We start from the raw sequence: 19,887 nt of genomic DNA, 5'->3' as shown, positions 1-19,887 counted from the left end.
GCACTCCTATACTCCCAGACTAGCTGCACTTTAATCTAGTGCAGGGAGAAGAGGGCGAGCTGACGTTGAGCGGGGGCGCCACTACGCAACCCAGGGTGCCAACCACCGCGGCAAGGTAGGGAAAAGTGTGAGGGTGTTTGACCAATCCCGCTCTGCACTGCAGCACCTTTTCCTTTTATGTATTATATTTTTGTGTGATGTTTGTCATATGGGATATCTAATTTTAATCTAATTTAAATAAAGGTTTTTTAAGGGTTTTTTCTATGGTATTCCTGATATTATACAGAGGACAGTGTGTGAGGAGGGATATTATAAAGAAGGGAAGTGTGGGGGATATTATACTGAGGTGCAGTGTGTCATGGGGTATATTATACAGAGGGGCAGTGTATGAGGGTATATTATACAGAGGTGCAGTATGAGGCATATATTATACAGAGGGGCAGTGTGTGAGGTGATATTATACAGCGGGGCAGTATATGTGTGGGGATATTATACATAGAAGCTGTATGTGAGGGATATTATACAGAGGGGTAGTGTGTGGGGATATTACACAGAGGTGCAGTGTGGGAGGGATAATATACAGAAAGGCAGTGGGTGGGGCAATATTATTCAGAGTGGCAGTGTATGTGGGTGGATATTATACATAGTGGCAGTGTGTGGAGGGATATTATACAAAGGGGCATTGTGTTGGGATATTATATAGAGGGGCAGTGTGGTGGTGTATTATACAGAGGGGCAGTGCGGGAGAGATATTATGTAGTGGGACAATGTAGAGGGTGTATTATTAATTAAAGAACTGGAGTTTTTCCAAAAATGGGCAGTGGGACTGTAGAAGTTTTGAGGGGTAGAGGCAGAGCTGGGGTGGATCCTGGGTGGCGTATGAAGGAGGCCCAAAAAATCCCAGTGGCAGCCCTTGTGAGCATTATTAGTAATCTGTACCACATAGCAGGTGCAGTAATAAGGACACATAAGGCAGCAATGGCTATCAGTAGAAAGAGAAGTTTGTGCAGGTTAGGGAGGGTGCTAAGAGTGTGAGAAGTCAAATGTTTCTGTGTTGTAAACTGCAGGCTGGAGACAATGTCATGTCAGTCTGGGCCAAATGAAAAAGACAAGAAAAGCGAATAACTTAATCAGAAAGAACGTCAGCTGTAAGTCACTATATATAAGTGTACTGTAATTCCCTACATATTGTGCAGGACTTAGTAGTTGTAAATGTGCTTACCTTGTTTGCTGCCCACTCACAAATTTCGCTCTTGCCCTGAGATGAACCCCTAACTATGCCTCTGAATGTATCTAGGTACTGAATGTTATCTCAAGATATGGAGATTATGAGGTCTACACTACAGTGGTCTTTTAGTCGAGTAATGATGTTTTTGAACTAAAGGGCCATTTACACGCTGCGACATTGCTAACAATATATCATCGGGGTCACGGTGTTTGTGACGCACATCTGGCATCGTTAGCGACATCGCAGCGTGTAATCGTTGTCTGGTCAGTAGCGAGGTTGTTTGTCATTCCTGCGGCAGCACAAATCGCTATGTGTGACACCGCAGGAACGAGGAACAACCTCGTACCTGCGGCCGCCCGCAATGAGGAAGGAAGGAGGTGGGCAGGATGTTTGTCCCGCGCATCTGCGCCCCTCCGCTTCTATTGGATTGCTGCCGTGTGACGTCTCTGTGACGCCGCACGAACCGCCCCCTTAGAAAGGAGGCGGTTCGCCAGCCACAGTGACGTCAAAGGGAAGGTAAGTCCGTGTGACGGGTGTAAGCGATGTTGTGCGCCACGGGCAGCGATTTGCCCGTGACGCACAACAGACGGGGGGAGGGGACGCTCGCTAGCGATCTCACTAGCGAGATCGCAGCGTGTAAAGCACCCTTAAGAATTGATCAACAATTTTTTGGTGGAACTAAACTACAGACTGTTATAGACCTACAGTCATAGTAGCCCAACATAATTGTGATTACATGGTCTACCGTAATCTGTAATGAAGTTCCTAGACTACACTATTGCTAAAGGTTAGCTCCACATTTTCCATCTGTGGATTGTTTATATCTGCAGATTAATGTACCATAGTGAAAGTTTCCATAATGCAAGTCATTAGTATGATACATATTCTTATGTCATTGTATGAGATTGAGTTATGCAAAACGATTCACAGTATCCTGATTCATTATCCACAATGGTGCAACATGACAGCCATAGCAGACTACTGCGAACTTCCTTCTACATGCCTTTTCTAATTTGTAGGTCCCGTGATGTCCATCATATGGGTCCTACTAATCAGAAATGGCACCCAGGATATAAGTAGGTAGTAGGAATTTCAAAGTGTTCCAGCTCTGTTCCAGCTACCATGGAATACCAATATGATCACGGGACAATGTTTCTGTATATCGTTTTCTTAAACTTTAGTATAAGACAATGAGCTTAAACTCTAATATCCCATTCTAAATGGGATTAAAATCATTATTGATGACATAGCTATTGAAGATTCGAGGCTTCTCATGCCCAAAGAAATATGGTTCTGGTTTACAAGATAGCAAGTGCCTTTCTGGATGTTTTCCTGAGATAGATCTTAAGCTTCTTTTGGAAGCCCTAAAACCGCAAAAATGGCTTCATTACTAGAGATGAGCGAAGGTCGGGTTCTACGGGTTCAGCTAGACTTTATGTCAGTTCTGTTCTGGACCCGGACTTGACATTAACTTTCATTGGAAGTCACTGATTGGCAGTTTGGGTCTCTGAGTAAGTATATCCAGAAAAAAATACAATTAATAGCTCAAAGAATAGAAAACAATTTTTACTGGTGAACATAATCTATAACCTTCAAAAATCTCAATTCACGAAATTATTTTTAAAATCACAATATTTAAAGGGAACCTGTCACCTAGAATATGCGTTCTGACCTATCAGCAGATGCATGTGTGCCCTAATTACACCTCCCTACCCATCCTTATGTTCTAAAATTGTATAATATGAAAGTAATAAAAAACGTTTTATTACCTTCATATTTCCTATGTAAATTAGAGAGCCGCTGGTCACATGGGCGGGGCCTTGCCCTATGGACGTCTGCATACTTTCCGTGGTATCACGCCCCTGTGGGCGTGATACCATGGAGTCACATGAGCGACGTCCCCGTCGCTCAATCTATCCTGCGCGCATTTATATTTACCATTGCGGGAGGCTTCTCTTCCGGGTTCTCCTTGTCAGTTCAGACGCGCACTGTGCATGCGCAGTGCGCGTCTGAAACTGGCGAGTAAACACCCAGAAAAGAAGCCTGCCACAATGCACGCAGGATAGAATGAGTGACGGGGACGTCGCTCATGTGACTTCATGGTATCACGCCCACAGGGGCGTGATACTATGGAAAGTATGCAGACGTCCATAGGGCAAGGAGCTGCCCATGTGGCCAGCGGCTCTCTAATTTACATAGAAAATATGAAGGTAATAAAACGTTTTTTATTACTTTCATATTATACAATTTTACAACACAAGGATGGGTCGGGAGGTGTAATTAGGGCACACATGCGTCTGCTGAAAAGTCAGAATGCATATTCTAGGTGACAGGTTCCGTTTAAACCACAAAAGTGCAAATGTCAGTTCGGGTCACTGCCCACATGCGACCAGTCATAAACAGAACACTTTTCTGGGTGACTGTGGGTGGGAGTTCAATATAATTGTCCAGGTCAGTACAATTACAGCCATTCCAAACTTGTATTTTTTTTATTTTTATTTAACCCCTCAATGAACTATGACATGATATGTATGTCATGGGTCATCTCCCTGCCTTTGATGTATGCTCGCACGCTGAGCCCGCATCTTTCCCCGCACGTGATGGCTGTCACTTGCTATAAGAACGATCCTATGTTTTGGCATGACAAGGTATCCAGCAATGATGTCAATGATAACTTTATCAGTTATAGTCCTAACAAAATGAAACAGGCCAAGGTTAGTATGATTATTCTCAAGTAATTGTAGTCATTCATTTTACTTTTTCTTCTCCATCTGATCCAGACCATCATGACAACATTCTCCATTCAAACATATACAGCACACTGCTATTAATGAATACATTAACTCCAATGTTGCCATAGACATTAAAAACATGAGGTACCTAGCATTTTTTTGAACAGAGAATGCAAAAGTCATCCAACCACATAAAGGTGTACCTTTAATATGGATGGTCCATAACACTATTTTCCCATTTCTCCATGTGCCAAAACAGCATTATCTAAATGTGAAGCGAAAGGTGAACCAGGCATAGTTCGCAATCCAAACCTTGTGTGGGGAAGAGCCTGGGAGGTGGCAACACACACCAATATCTACTACAATAAAGAAAAAAATAGGACTCGCATTCCTTTAGTATTAATCAGTCATAGCCATAAGAATATGAAAAGGGTAAAAGTTATGATGATTACTCCCAGGTAATTGATCTAATTAATTTTATCTTTTCTTCTCCATCTGATCCAGACCACCATGATCACTTCCTTCATACATGTGTCATCTCTGCAGAATGTTTCTTACAGACATATTTGGCTCATTGCTTTTCTAGAACATTGCATATGTTTCCTCATTCTAAATAAAGCACATAGTGCTATGACCGTCCAAAGTATTCCAGGCATCCAGGCAGTAATAATGCCTCTCCTTGTTTTTCTACAAACTAATTGCATCCTCCTTTTGTATTGTGGCGCCCTGGACAAGCCAGGTCGTCACAGAACTACACCAACACACCCCACACCCCGGTTAGGCACACCGAAGCCAAACACAAAATCCTTGTTGCCTTCCTCCAGGGGCTGATGTCCACACCAGGGGGTGGGCCAGGTGGTTGGTCCCGCCCACCGAGGAGTTCACAATCCTGGAGGCGGGAAAAGGAGAGAGAGGAGATTAGAGTTTGGAAGTGAGAGGAAGTAAAGTGGTAGAGGAGCAGTCTGAAGGCGGTCCGGGTGTGTGGCCCGGATGGAACAGCAAGGTTGGCAGACGGTGGTGACCGTCTGCAGGAGAGGCTAATTGGAGCAAACCGTATGGACCGTGGACGGGCGGTGGCCCGGCGGTACCGGATCGGAGAGTAAAGAGAAGCCAGCACCATCCGGCAGGGCTTATGCACCCCGACAAGGCTAGGAGTCGCCGTTAAATTTGTCAAATCCGTTAGCGAAGGGAACCTCCGGGGTTTCCCAGCAGTCAAGACCCGATTGAAGGCAACCGCTCAAACCGTAGAGGGAAACACAGTCACCGCCTGTGAAAATGTAATTTACCCTCTCACTGTATATGCTGTGATACTATGTCATGATATGCATATTTCCCTGGTTGTATTAGTTGTAATTCATGTATTTCCTTGGGGGAGCTACTGGTCTCAATGTGTCTCTCTCATACAATTGTAGTCTTGGCATCTAATGTGATTATGTAAATAGCCTGTCCTCTTCTTTCCAGAGTTGTGTATCTAATCTGTAATTGAATTGGCCAGTGAAGGAATAGTCATTGTTCTGCACAGCAGGGGATCCCTTCATCTACTGTGGCTGGCAGACATATCGGAGCCCTGTGATGGACCAAACCATTGATGATAGGATGTGTGACCCCCACCCCCTGAACATGGTGGGCTGGTCAAGGAGCACAGACAATGCATTTCCCTTTTTGTAACTTCAGAGTGAGCTGAAACTTGAAGAGAGCAGGAGCCCCAGCCTGGGTGGCTGTGGACACGGACGGAGCTAGGCCTGTGTGGCGGCCCGTGGGATTGTGTGAAACTCTTTGGACTACTGTAAGGACGATTGCTTTGTTATCCGGTCCGAGGATTGTCGGGAAGGGCCCCCGAATCTGTTTTATTTGGACTTGTCGTGTGCTGTTCCTGTATTCCTGTTAGTAAACCTGTTGGATCATCCTCGGCCTGTTGTCTCTCTTTGCTCTGATGTACACCCCGTCACAAACTGGTGGCAGCGGCGGGATCAGAGCAGAAGAAATGGAGGACAACAGCCAATCGACGTCTGAAACCAGAACCTCAGGATACAGGAACTGGACTGTGGCGAGTCTACAAACAAAGGCCCGTGAATTAGGTGTCGGCTACAAAGGACTCTCTAAGGAGCAACTAATTGAGGCATTGGAACACGCTTGCCTGCAAGATGGCACCGAGGAACAATTTCCACAGCAAGGGGAGCAAAGACGGGAGCCGGAGGTGAATACCCAAAAAAGTCAATGGGTTGTGTGGTACAAGGAAAAGATGGCACTGCTTGGAGATGAGGCCACCATAGAAGATAAGAGGGAGGCCATGCGTGGAGCTGAAGAGAAGGAGCGCAGGATGGAGGAGATGGCATTGCTGGATAAGCAGCTCGCTGTGGAAGCCGCGAGAGGTTCCAGACAGACTGTAACCCCAGCACCCATCATGAGGGAACTTCCCAGAGTGTCCCGCAAAGACTTCAAGCAGTTTAATGAGGCTGCTGGTGACATTGAGGGCTTCTTCCAGGACTTTGAGCATCAGTGTCGATTAATGGAAGTCCCAGAAAGGGAGCGCGTCCGGCATCTGGTTGGGCTCTTAGAGGGTGGAGCTGCTGAAGCCTATAGAGCTATGGACCCTCGGTGGAACTGTGAGTATGCGGAGATTAAACAGACTATTCTAAAACATTATGCTGTGACCCCAGACACTTACAGGACTCAGTTCCGTGCTTTAGCCTGTGATGGGGAAGTGTCTTTTAAGATATATGCTCATAGACTCAAACAAATATGTAATCGCTGGCTGGAGGCAGAGGAGGCCTTATCTTGGGAGACCTTCCTGCAGGTCATCCTAAAAGAACAATTCTTTGCCCAGTGCCCCGCTGAGATCCGGGAATGGGTGCGTGAGAGAAAACCAGCGACAGTGGAGGAAGCTGCTGCTCTCGCTGATGAGGCTCTCACCATCAAGCCTCAGTGGAGGGTTCTGTTGGAGGATGGAGAGACGCCTAACAGCTCCACAACACCGGATGCCCCCAGTTATTCTGTCCCCATTGTTCCCCGTTCCTCTAAGCCACCACATGTTGATACCCGTGTTAATGTGCCTCCAGTTGCTTCTACTGCACTTTCTGGAATACGCCGGGGAGAGGAAGTAACAGAGCGCAGGTGTTATGTTTGTAGGCATCCCGGGCATTTGCAGGCCTCATGCCCAGCCAGGCCATGGAGGAATCATCCTCAAACCCCTACAGCACCTTCAGGTGGGAGCCGGCCTCCAAGTTCCCCTACCCCTTACCCAAGAGGACGCCTTGGATGGAGGGAGACCCAGCTCAGATGCTATCAATGTGGACAGCCAGGGCATCGGCAAGTCTCCTGCCCAGCTGTTCAAATGAGGACTGATCCTGCACCCAATCGGATTGTTAATTATTTACAGCCTAGTGCCATGGAGGAAGATGTGGCACCGTTATGTGAGGACTGGCCTAGTGACTCAGCCCCCCATGTTGCACCACCAGGAGTTTACGGGGTGCGACCCGCAGTTATGACGACTTCTGCTCATCGAGGTAAGCACTTGCAGGAGGTTGTGCTGGATGGACAGAGACTTGTTGGATTTTGTGACTCGGGTGCTTTCCTCACACTGGCTGATCCCCGAGTGGTTCGGCCTGAGGCAATCCATAGAGGACCTGGGATTGTTATTGAACTGGCTGGTGGACAATGGAGGACTATTCCCACAGCCACTGTGGATCTGAACTTTGGTTTGGGGGTCAGGCGATGTGTGGTTGGGGTGATGGGTGGTCTGCCTGCAGCTGTTCTCCTGGGCAATGATGTGGGAGAGCTACGATGCCAATTCGTGGCTGCATGAAGCCACATGTAAGTAACGCTCTGCCTGTGTGTACTTAACCAGTGACCTGTAGAGGTCCCTAGTACGTACACAAGTTGGGAGGGTGAGGGATTGTGAAAATGTAATTTACCCTCTCACTGTATATGCTGTGATACTATGTCATGATATGCATATTTCCCTGGTTGTATTAGTTGTAATTCATGTATTTCCTTGGGGGAGCTACTGGTCTCAATGTGTCTCTCTCATACAATTGTAGTCTTGGCATCTAATGTGATTATGTAAATAGCCTGTCCTCTTCTTTCCAGAGTTGTGTATCTAATCTGTAATTGAATTGGCCAGTGAAGGAATAGTCATTGTTCTGCACAGCAGGGGATCCCTTCATCTACTGTGGCTGGCAGACATATCGGAGCCCTGTGATGGACCAAACCATTGATGATAGGATGTGTGACCCCCACCCCCTGAACATGGTGGGCTGGTCAAGGAGCACAGACAATGCATTTCCCTTTTTGTAACTTCAGAGTGAGCTGAAACTTGAAGAGAGCAGGAGCCCCAGCCTGGGTGGCTGTGGACACGGACGGAGCTAGGCCTGTGTGGCGGCCCGTGGGATTGTGTGAAACTCTTTGGACTACTGTAAGGACGATTGCTTTGTTATCCGGTCCGAGGATTGTCGGGAAGGGCCCCCGAATCTGTTTTATTTGGACTTGTCGTGTGCTGTTCCTGTATTCCTGTTAGTAAACCTGTTGGATCATCCTCGGCCTGTTGTCTCTCTTTGCTCTGATGTACACCCCGTCACACCGCCAAGGCTACAGTTCCCAGGGCCAGAGCCTGCGGGCAAAAGGGGCTCCCTCAGCATCCATCCAAGCTGGGGAGCGGGTTACCGGTGGGAAGCCATTGGAACCGTAACACAACACAGGTGCAGGGAAAGGCAGTCACCATCAACCTGCCGGGAGGAGAAACACTGCAGCCGTCTGTGGGACCCGTTCATCCAGCCATTTGTTTTACCGGAGACTTTGCATTCGTCATTGGCTGAGTGAGTACCACCGTGCCGTGCGGCACAGCGCTGCCCCCGCGACCCTGCACCTCACCAGGCCCCGTAACCCGCCTGCCATCCCTAAACCCCCCATCGGGCCCCGGGACAACCAAACCCCCTACCTACGGAGGGGAGAACCAACATCCAAGCTGCTCCCTGTCATCGCTCCCGGGATCCCCGTCCAGAGCAGCGGTGGTGTCACCAATCTCACCACAACCGTGGGTGGCGTCACGGACAATATCCCTAAACCCAAACCACCCCCTTTCACTCACGGGCGAGGAACGCCGCTCGAGTCCCCGGGATCCGGCCCACCGCTCGAGCCACCACCAAGCAGCAGCAGCAGTAGCCGGACCCGAGCAGTGGGTGAGTGCAGCGTCCCCTCCTCCGCCCGCGACAGTATCCCACAAATGTAATTGCACCCCCAAACGTAAAGGGTGCTTTACGCACTGCGACATCACTAGCGATCTCGTTAGCGATGTAACACGCCAGATCGCACATACGATTTGCCGAGATCGCACATGTGACCGGCGCTACAAAAAAAATGACCTATGTGCGATCTCGGCAAATCTTATCTGCGATCTGGTGTGTCACATCGCTAACGAGATTGCTAGTGATGTCGCAGTGTGTAAAGCACCCTTAACAGTGCACCTTTTGTACCTTCACACAGTGATCTGTGTATCCGTGCCCAGTACACCCATTACCTACCTCCACATGGTGATAGTGCCATCTTTTTGCCTCTACACAGTAAAGATGCCCTCTCAAACTTCCATATAATAATTAATTGTGGACCTTAGTGACATACAATAATAATAATCACCATTTGTGCCTAAATAGAACAATAATATCCCCCTTCCATATCATAGTTTTGTATCAATGGAAAAAAACTAATTAATTTCACTCTGGCCTTTTAAAAGAGTAAGTGACACAGGGTTCCCTGTTCAACTATAGTTTTCAGTTGTATTGACATCTTCAATTGAAAGTGCTACCTCCTTGGGAGATTTGCTTACTCCTTCGGGAGTAGAAGAGGCCTCTCCTTTTCCTGGGAGCCTTCTAGACCTACCGGGAGACTTGGCAGGAGGACTCAAGGTATATTTTACTTTGATTTTAGGTAGAGTCTAGCATCACATACTAAGTTATCCTCAAGGTCTCTTAATTGGAAACGATTGCTCCTGGCAATGTCAGAAAATATTATTTCTAATGCGATGGACATCTAGCTGTGTTCATTCTGGGTTATGAATTGAATACCAAAGACTTACACTAAAAATGCAGCAGGAGGAGAAAGGAACAATGCAGGTTTAAATGCCATGCAGGGTCTGAAGAAAGCTAGGTAGCAATGATCTATTGCTAAATGGATCACTATTCCTATTTTAAAGGCATCTTGGTTGATCTGATGATGGGCAAGATGATCCTTTTCGATTATTCTGTGTTCCCATTAAGTATAATTGAGTGCTGAGAATAGCCACCTTTACTTGTCACCTGTGTGTTATATAGCGGTCACCTGAAGGTCAAGTGTTTCTAGATTTTTTTTCGTCCTAGATGATGTGTGACCAATGACAATATACCAGTCGCGTGTGCGGTTATTCGATAGCTCAGAGCCACAATCACTACATGCAGCTTGGGCTGTGAATGAGCGCCTACACAGCAGCAATCCTCCATTGTGATGGCAGCCTAGTTTCCATAGGAACTGAGGGAGGGAGATTGCAGTTCCAGGCTCCATGAGCTCATTCTCTGTCTGCCTGCCTAGAAGAAGGAGGGAGGGGCGGCTGCTTGCCTACCCATCCAGCCATCCTCAGCATCATCACAGCCCCAGCTGCTGATGTGTGGCTTATACCGTCAGCTGCAGGAGCAAAATGGATTCAGGACTGAGACAGCTCAGCTTTCCTCTCTGCCAAACCTCAACATGGTGAGTCCTGCTATAGCTCATCATTTCATGTTTTCTTATGGGTGTAAGGCTGCGTTGTCATTGTCATCTCCGGACATCGGCGTAGGTGCCATGTACAAATATAACTGACTGAGGATGCTGGGCTATACTGACAGCTTGCTGCAATCGGAGAATTTCCATGGAAGAATGACCCTAGCCAGGGGCGGACATATCATTGGTGCAACCGGGGCCCCTGAGGTAAGGGGGCCCATTTCTACCTCTAAGGCAGGTGGAATTGTGCATTTTGATAATTTATTGGAGTGAAAAGGGCCCATATATTGTTTTTTCACAGGGGTCCTTTTTAGTCTGTGTCCACAAGTGACCCTAGCAGTCATGTATTATGTACTATACACATTAGCACTGCAATAGTCCCTTGAAGGGTAATGATGGCAGCGATTGTAGTAATCGGGCTGGGCCTCACCTTAATTTCCATCTGGAAGACACAACATCCCCGGGGAGTTGCAATGAATTCATGATTCCGGCATGTGCAACAATTTTTATCTATTTTCTCTTCTCTTCTGTGCTGTTCTAACAATACGACAAACCTGATCCAATGTCACTGCTTCGACTATAGACTGGACTGCATAGTATTTAATGTGATATATGGAAATCCTGGGATAACGTGAGTTGTTGAGGTAGTGCAATGGTACCGCTTGCTTCAATGTCAATCATTTATTGTGACGAGAATCCAGTAGGCCATGACCATACATATTCAGCAATTTAACGTGATATTTTTATGCATGAGATACCATCATTGTATATATTATCAGTGGATGTGATATCCTTGCATGGTGTTGCCTCTAGCTTCCAATCAGATTTCCATTTTAGACAGGTTTTACATTTTGGGTAATGCTTTACGCCTAGATGTACTAGAAACGTATGGTGGTTTCCCAATATTAAAGTAGGCTATATTCCGATATAGCATAGACACGGTAGGTTCTGTATGATTTGTGATGGTAGCTTTATAAATCACGTGCCTGCCTTTTACTGTAGCCTATTGATTTTTGCTAATAATATTGGCTTGGCACTGTGCAGTGAATGTCGCGGAGAGCACACAAAGCCTTTATAATATTGCAACAGCAAATACAGTCCTCCTGTATATTGGATCGAGTTCAGTTTTTTCCAGGCCTTAGTTCTTACTTCTTGATCTATTGAGTCATCAGGGGAATACATCTTACAGTGGTGACCTTTATTACATAAAATGCCTGGCCGGGTTGTTAATTTTGATTTTGTCATGTTCATTTAATAGATTCTTATGCAAAAAAAAAAAAGCAAAAATGCTATTTCTAAAATTTATCCTGTCCATAGACTGGAGACCTCAACACAATGAGTGATTGTTCACAGCTTTAATTGTCATCTTATAGTATAGGAATTTGCCTTTGCTTACTACATATTTTTCAATTTGCATGGTTTTCCTACACACATTTTGACATCAGATCTAATTGTATACTGTGTCTGACCTGAACAGGAAACAACGTGTCTGAAGTACATACAATGTACTATACAAGGTATATATTTTTGGTAGGTCAAATGTATAACATAAGCCTATTTTCCAGGAAAGATTCAAAAGTTGCAAATTTATTTCATATTATATAGTTATCAGCTCTGATATTCCCAACAAAAAGCATTTTCATCTTTGGCAAAAGTACACAATATTTCAGCAAGAGGCGGAGAAGATACATCCTAATTCCATGTTTTCCCTAAAAATAGTCCACAAGTGGCCCCACTACGAGTAGCTTGTTGCTGGGATTTGCTATCAAAAATCTTTACAAAGAAGCAGAAAGAAGTATGTTATTTGTAGCCCCAAAAAAATCAATGAAAAATACTTAAAATACCTTTCTTATTAATTTCTATTGTAAAACCACTTTGCTGGTCTTATGATCCGTCTATTGAGTGCTTTTTTCTGTTTCAGGTTTTGGAAAAATGCGTGATAGGTAAAAAGAAAGTCCATATCACTTCTTTGAAGTGTTTCTTGATTAAAAACACTCCAAACTAGATACTACCCAATCAAAAGGCTGCAAAAATATTTCAGGAATTTGTTTTTCAAAAAAGCATGAAAAACTCTTAAAAAACTGCTTTAGGAAATCAAAAACTCCCCAAACAAGGAGCATTTTCTTAAATGGTTTGCACCAGAACACTTGTCATTTTACCTCCTCAAAAAATACTTTATGTACATGTAACATCTCGGGGTCGAGGGGGTTTTCACCTGACACGTTGCCGGATCGGGGGTGCAGATGCTCTGCGTCATCACGGGCTGACCTGGCCTGGTTTCGTGACCCCGAGACATACAGGAGGGGAGGAAATCGGTGTACAGGAGGGAGGACGGAGGATTGGGGTGGTAGTGACAGTTTAGGAAAGTCTTTTAAGATCGTGACACCAGGCCAGAGATGGACCGCCACTGTGGGTGCTGCTCTCCAGGGCTGATGATGAGGGTCACAGGCGGAGCGGGATTACCCCGGGGAGGATGATGGAGGATGGACGGGGGTGGTGGTAGTCCTCGTTGGCGCTGCAGCGCTGGGTGACAGTGTCGGTAAAGGAGAGGCAGAGACAGGGGCTGCGGTTTCCAGTCTTTTACTCACAAGACGTTTAGGCGCTGCCGCAGAGTACCGGTCTCTGCCACGATGGGCTCCAGCTGCTCCCGTAAGCGTGAAAGTTCAAGTCTGGTGTGTGTGTTAGCCTGTGAACCCTTTCCTCCTTTGATGCGCTAAGTATCGGACCCCCGTGGCGTGAAGCACTTGGGGATCCCGGTGTCAGTAGAGTGTCCCGTTCTGTACGCTGATAGTGCGGTTCCGATGTGGGGCCGGTCGTAGACTATATCCGGATCCTATATGCTATTTGGCTGCAGACTCAGTGGGACGGGTCCGGTGACTTTTTTAGCCGTTCCCCGCGACCTTTGCAGAGTTAGTAGACGACATGAAGTATGCCTGCCTTAGGGTTCTGTACCCTGACAGCGCCGGTTCTGTGGAAGCAGCCACCTGCTTCTCCCCAGCGACCATGTTGAATGCCCTGGCCCACAGAGCTTCTCGCGGCACGTCCACTCTACTCTGTGTCTGAAGCTGTTCTCTCTCTGTTGTAGTTCTGTTGTGTGTTCCAAACTGCTGCTTCCAGCTGCTGCCACCGGCTGGTTCACTACTCTCACTAGGTCAACCTGATCTTCCCACTGTGTGTTCCTGACCCCCCCTGGTGGTTGCTTCTCCCTGATCCAGGGGATCCGGAAGCCCCTGGTGCGGTGGCGTCCTGTAAACCCACCGCTGTAGTGGCCCCCTACTGTGACCCAACCCTGGCCCAGTCCCCATTGGAGAGGGCAACCCACTGTTACTGTATGCTTATGTGAGTGGAAACCGGTACCGACCTTTCTTGGACCCAGGATAAGTACTACACCTTAATGGAGGTGCAGTACCCAGTGGCACCTGAAGCCTCAGGGGCGCCACATACACATACCTTATCCAATTTTGTGAAAGTGTATGGAGGCAATAAAATACTGTTTCATTAACGATGTAAGAGTATGTTCATATCATGCGTTCTTTTTGCATGGCTTTTTTTCCTCAATTTTAGAAAATTGCTGCAAGAACTGCACATTGTAACCACTATATTAGAAATGCAAATATATGTGTAAATACACCCTAAAAGTCCTCACTTATGAGGTGATCGCCCCCTTCAAGGCTTTATTTAGGCTATGCTTTCCTCCCAGGCATCCCAAATTCAGAAGGAGGAACTAAATGTTTCAGGTCATAACTCTACAAATCATTTCATCCAGGAAAACATTCTCTTGTGTAGTTAAACACAAAAACAAGAAGTTACATGTTAACTTCCTTTCTTACGTAGTTTTTTAGGTTGAAAGTAGACATAAGTGTATCGAGTTCAGCCTATAGCCTAACATGGTGATTCAGAGGAGGTCAAAAACCCCATGAAGCAGATGATAATTGTCCATTTTAGGGGAAAAATGTCCTTCCAGACTCCACATACAGCAATCAGACTAGTTCTCTGGATACGTCCCATCACATAATTTAGTACCCATAACTTGCAAATTGTCTCTTCAGGGAGGAAGTAGATGAACTGTAGTGCCACCTATTGGAAGTAGAAATCTTAAAAGTCAAAAGTCAAAGTTTAACGACCCTTGTCATATGACTTAGGATTTATGCCAGATCAGAACCTCAATTTGCAGACACAGTGTTTCAGGGTAATTGCCCCTCATTAGTGCAAAGTATGAGATCTGATCTGGCTGTATGAGAAGCTAAGACGGGGTCTAAGGTTAAAGCTTTTTTCCTTGTGAAGACTGACACACCAATCTTACATACCAGTAGTGAGGAGACTTAGGGGTACTTTGCACCTTGCGACATCGCTACTGCGGTATCGTCGGGGTCAAATCGAAAGTGACGCACATCCGGCGCTGATAACGACGTTGCAATGTGTAAAGCCTAGATGCGCCGATAAACGATCGCAAAAGCGTCATAAATCGGTGATCTTTGTAGCGTCGGACATTTTCATAATGTCGTACCAATAGGAAATACAATGTTGCTCCTCGTTCCTGCGGCAGCACACATCGCTGTGTATGAAGCCGCAGGAGCGAGGAACATCTCCTTACCTGCCTCCACCGGCTATGAGGAAGGAAGGAGGTGGGCAGGATGTTTACGTCCCGCTCATCTCCGACCCTCCGCTTCTATTGGCCGCCTGCCGCGTGACGTCACTGTGATGCCGCACGACCCGCCCCCTTAGGAAGGAGGCGGGTCACCGGCCAGAGTGACGTCGCAGGGCAGGTAAGTGCATGTGAAGCTGCCGTAGCGATAATGTTCACTACGGCAGCTATCACAAGATATCGCATGTGCAACTGGGGCGGGTACTATCGCTCTCGGCATCGCTAGCATTGGCTAGCGATGTCGCAGCGTGCAAAGTACCCCTTAGGCTATGTGCCCACGGGACATTGTACCTGTGGATATATCCGCAGGTATGTCCTCAGGTTTCCCGCAGCAGCTCCCTGGAATCCGCAGCTATCCATTGCTGCGGTATTCTAGCAAAATATCTGCGGTAAACCTGCGGACATTCGTGCGACTTACCTGCAGAATTCTCGCCCTTTATCTCCATAGTGGAGAGGCAGGATTTCTGCAGTTATTTCCGCAGGAATAATTGACATGCAGTTACGTGCAGTTGCAGGACATCTGCAGCATAATCCGCAGCCGCACATACCGCAGCATGGACACAGCACTCCCCATGTCCCATAGGATAACATGGGGAGTGTCTGTACTTGCAGTAACCCGTGGATTTATCTAGAAAATCCAGATAAATCCGCAGGTTTTCCACAGCAAATTCCATGGGTACATTGTCCCGTGGGCACATAGCCTTATAGCTGCAATGCAAATTGTCTCTTCAAGGAGGAAGGAGACAAACTCTTGCACCACCTATTGGAAGAAGCAATCCTAAAAGTCAAAACTGACCCTTGAACGAGCCTTGTCATATGACTTAGGATTTATGCCAGATCTGAACATCAATTTGCAGACAAGGTGTTTCGGGGTGATTGCCCCTCAAAGTGCTTAGTACTCATAACCTGTGATTTTATATTTGTTAAGAAAGGCATCCAGGCCCTCCTTGTACTCTTGTACACCTGGGGAGGCTGCATTATACTGTACATGGAGGCCTGGGGAGGCTGCATCATACTGTACATGGAGGCCTGGGGAAGCTGCATTATACTGTACATGGAGGCCTGGGGAGGCTGCATTATACTGTACATGTAGGCCTGGGGAGGCTGCATTATACTGTACATGGACGCCTGCGGGGGCTAGCTGCTATATTATTCATGGAGAAATGGGGAGGCTGCATTATACTGTACATGGACGCCTGGGAAGATTGGCTGCATTATTATACATTGAGGCCTGGAGAGGCTAGATGCTATATATTATACATGGAGGACTGGGCAGGCTGGCTACATTATTATACATGGAGGCCTGGAGAGATTGGCTGCATTATAATACATGGAGGCCTGGAGAGGCTGGCTGCATTATTATACATGGAGGCCTGGAGAGGCTAGCTGCTATATTATACATGGAGGCCTGGGGAGGCTGGCTGCATTATTATACATGGAGGCCTGGGGAGGCTGGCTACATTATTATACATGGAGGTCTGAGGGGCTGCATAATAAACATGAAGGACACCTTAGACATGGACAAGGGCTGCATTATACATGGAAGTCTAGGGGGCTGGAAGGACACCTTATACATGGAATATAGGGGTGCATTATACATGGAGGAGTATGGGGCTGCAAAATACAATATGAAGTTTTATTGTGTTGCGTTATAATACATATAGGACTATGGGGGCTACATTAAAATATATATAGAGGACTATGGAGGCTACCTTATACATGGACTATAGGGGTGTATTATAAAACATGGAGGACTATTTGGTGCAGTATAATATATGGAGTACTATGGGCTGAATTATAATACATGGAGAACTATGAGAAATTCATTATAATAATTGGAGGGCTATGAGGGCTACTTTATACATGGAGGACTATAGGGCTGCATTATAATATATGGAGGACTATGTGATGCGGTATAATATATGGAGGACTATGGGGTGAATTATAATACATGAAGAACTATGGGAAATGCATTATCATACATGGAGGACTATGGATGTGCATTCTAATATATGAAGGATTATGTGGGACCCTTTATACTATTTGGAAGGCTATGTGGGGGCCATTATAGTATTTGGAGAACTATATACAAGGGAGAGAAAGATACAAGCATGGGCTGGGAACGTTTGTGCTGAGGGAAAAAGACTCTTCTCTCAGCACCCAGCTTTCCCATGCTCTGATATGGGAAAGCTGGGTGCTGAGGGTAAGATGTATAGCAGAGCATGGGAAAGCTGGCTGCCGAAGACAAGATGGATATCAGAACATAGGAAAGTTGGGTGCTGATAGACGGATTTCAGACCACGGGAAACCTGGGTGCTTATTATCCCGTACCCCGTCATTATCCCGTATCCCAAGTGTCAGTGTACGTGGAGGAGGGGGCCCAGGTCTGAACTTTGCACCGGGGCCCATCAAACTCTAGTTACGCCACTGAATGTAGAGTATGCCCTCTTGTACCCTATGCAGGTCTAGGTATAAAAGCTTATTAAAAAGATCTCTGTCCCCTCATATATTTGTACATTGTAATAAGATCGCCCCAAAGCCTATGTTTATCTAAACTGAATAACCCCCAAGTAATAATCTGTCTTGGTATTGCAGTTCACCATTTCCCTTAAAAACGTTGGTCACTCTTCTCTGCACCCACTCTAGTGCAGCTGTCCCCTTCTTATACACAAGAGACCAAAATCTTAGACATTATTCTAGGTGTAGCCATACAATTGACTTGTATAAAGGCAAAACTGTGCTTTTCATGGGCATCTATGCCTCCTTTAATGCATCCCATTTTTTTATTCACTAAAGTTTATTTTGACATCAGCCCATATACCCACATCTTTTGCAGTGACCGTTTTACCAAGTATTTTACAATTTAGTACATGATACTTTTTGTTTCTTCTGCCCAAGTGCATGACCTTACATTTATCTACATTAAACTTCAATTACCATTAATCTGCGCAAGCCTTTAACTTACATAAATCTGTATGTGATATTAAATTATCATCCACTGCAGTGATAACCTTGCAGAGTTTAGTATTATCTGCAAATATTGAAATACTACTTTGTATTTTCTCTACAAGGTCATTAATTAATATGTTAAACAGAAGAGGGTCCAATACTGACCCCTGTGCTACCCCCACTGATAACTGTGACCCTTTGACAGAAAAGGCAAAAGCAGTTAAAACATATTGTGCTAAATTGCTTACCCCTTTTTGCTTGGATATTTAATGAGAAGTAAGGCATAGGTCTCACCATTGTTTACCTGGTAAGATTAGTGTCCTGCTATAAAGAGCAGCATTTTTCAAGAATCAGGTAGGTGGAAGAGATTGGCTGTTACACATCAGTGTTGAAGCACAACGCATAGTGATTACCAGCAAAAACAACAGAGTTGCCAAGCTTAGTATTTTGTTTAGTCATAGACTCAAGTTACACTCTTAAACCAGGTGCTCACAATATAGACTGGAGCCTAGACGTAGTGTGCAACAACTTTCAAAATCCAGGCCCACCTCTATTCAGTGCTTAATCTGGCAGGACTCATAATAACACCAGTCCAGAGCTGGTCCATGTTGCAAGTGTTGGTCCAAAAAAGATCTGGTCAGATTTCATAGTCACTGCTCCTCTAAAAGGTCAACTACAACTATTGATCTATTGTCACCAATACATTCTTTTCTTGATCTGTCATAGTTTTTTAGGTTCAAAGTTGACACAAGGCCATTGAGTTCAACCTATGGCCTAGCATGATGATTCAGGCAAAATCCCCATAAGGCAGATGATAATTGTCCGTATTAGTTGAAAACGTCCTTCTCGACTACACATACAACAATCAGACTAGCTCACTGGATCAACATCCCATATAATTTAGTACCCATAACCTGTATTATTATATATTTTTAAAAGTCATCGAGGCCCTCCTTGTACTATTGTAGGGAATCAATCATTATCGCTGCTCTTACAATAAAAATGTGCCCCCTGTGATATCATTAGACCTTCTTTCCTCTCTACGTAGAGGATGTCCGTTGTCCCCATTGCAGGTCTAAGTGTAAAAAGCTCATTAAAAAGACCTCTGTTCTGTCTCCTCATATACAGTGGGTCCACTCATATCCTGTCCACTGCCATTAACTTGAGAACTTGATAATTTGAGGACTTGAGATTTGATGTTTTGTCTTTCCTGACGGTCCTGAGGAAGGGGGCAGTGGCTCCGGAAACGCGTAGACCTGGATGAAAATAAAGATACATTAATCTAAACATCTGTCCCAGTGATCTTTTGGCGCAGTATTGAACACCCCTCTCTTTTGCTCTCTGTTATCTGCCGTTTTGGGTGGCTGCAGCCTTTGATCAAACTCTACATGCGATTACAGTGGTTGTGACTTTCACAACGATATCTGGTGAGTAGTTTCATCCTCCTCCCACCCCTCACATACTGGGGTAAGACCCTATATACGCTTTCTTTCCACAGCTTTCTCGTATTAACTTGAGAACGGCGGCAGCTACAGTTAGGTCCAGAAATATTTGGACAGTGACACAAGTTTGTTATTTTAGCTGTTTACAAAAACATGTTCAGAAAT

At 45.7% G+C, this 19,887-nt stretch overlaps 1 protein-coding gene across 1 annotated transcript in view; it reads left to right on the top strand.

Annotated features, from left to right (window-relative positions):
• Positions 1–10,495: 10,495 nt before the first annotated feature.
• The window catches only part of JAKMIP2 (janus kinase and microtubule interacting protein 2), a 178,144-nt gene continuing 168,752 nt past the window's right edge, over positions 10,496–19,887 (top strand). Inside the window, exon 1 of the mRNA XM_075344611.1 lies at positions 10,496–10,677. The gene's annotated coding sequence lies outside the window, so the exon portion shown is untranslated. The remainder of the gene's footprint in view (positions 10,678–19,887) is intronic.

Source organism: Anomaloglossus baeobatrachus, chromosome 4 (genome assembly GCF_048569485.1).
Source record: "Anomaloglossus baeobatrachus isolate aAnoBae1 chromosome 4, aAnoBae1.hap1, whole genome shotgun sequence".
In the NCBI taxonomy this organism is placed as follows: domain Eukaryota; kingdom Metazoa; phylum Chordata; class Amphibia; order Anura; family Aromobatidae; genus Anomaloglossus; species Anomaloglossus baeobatrachus.
This window is presented reverse-complemented; position numbering and strand designations above follow the sequence as displayed.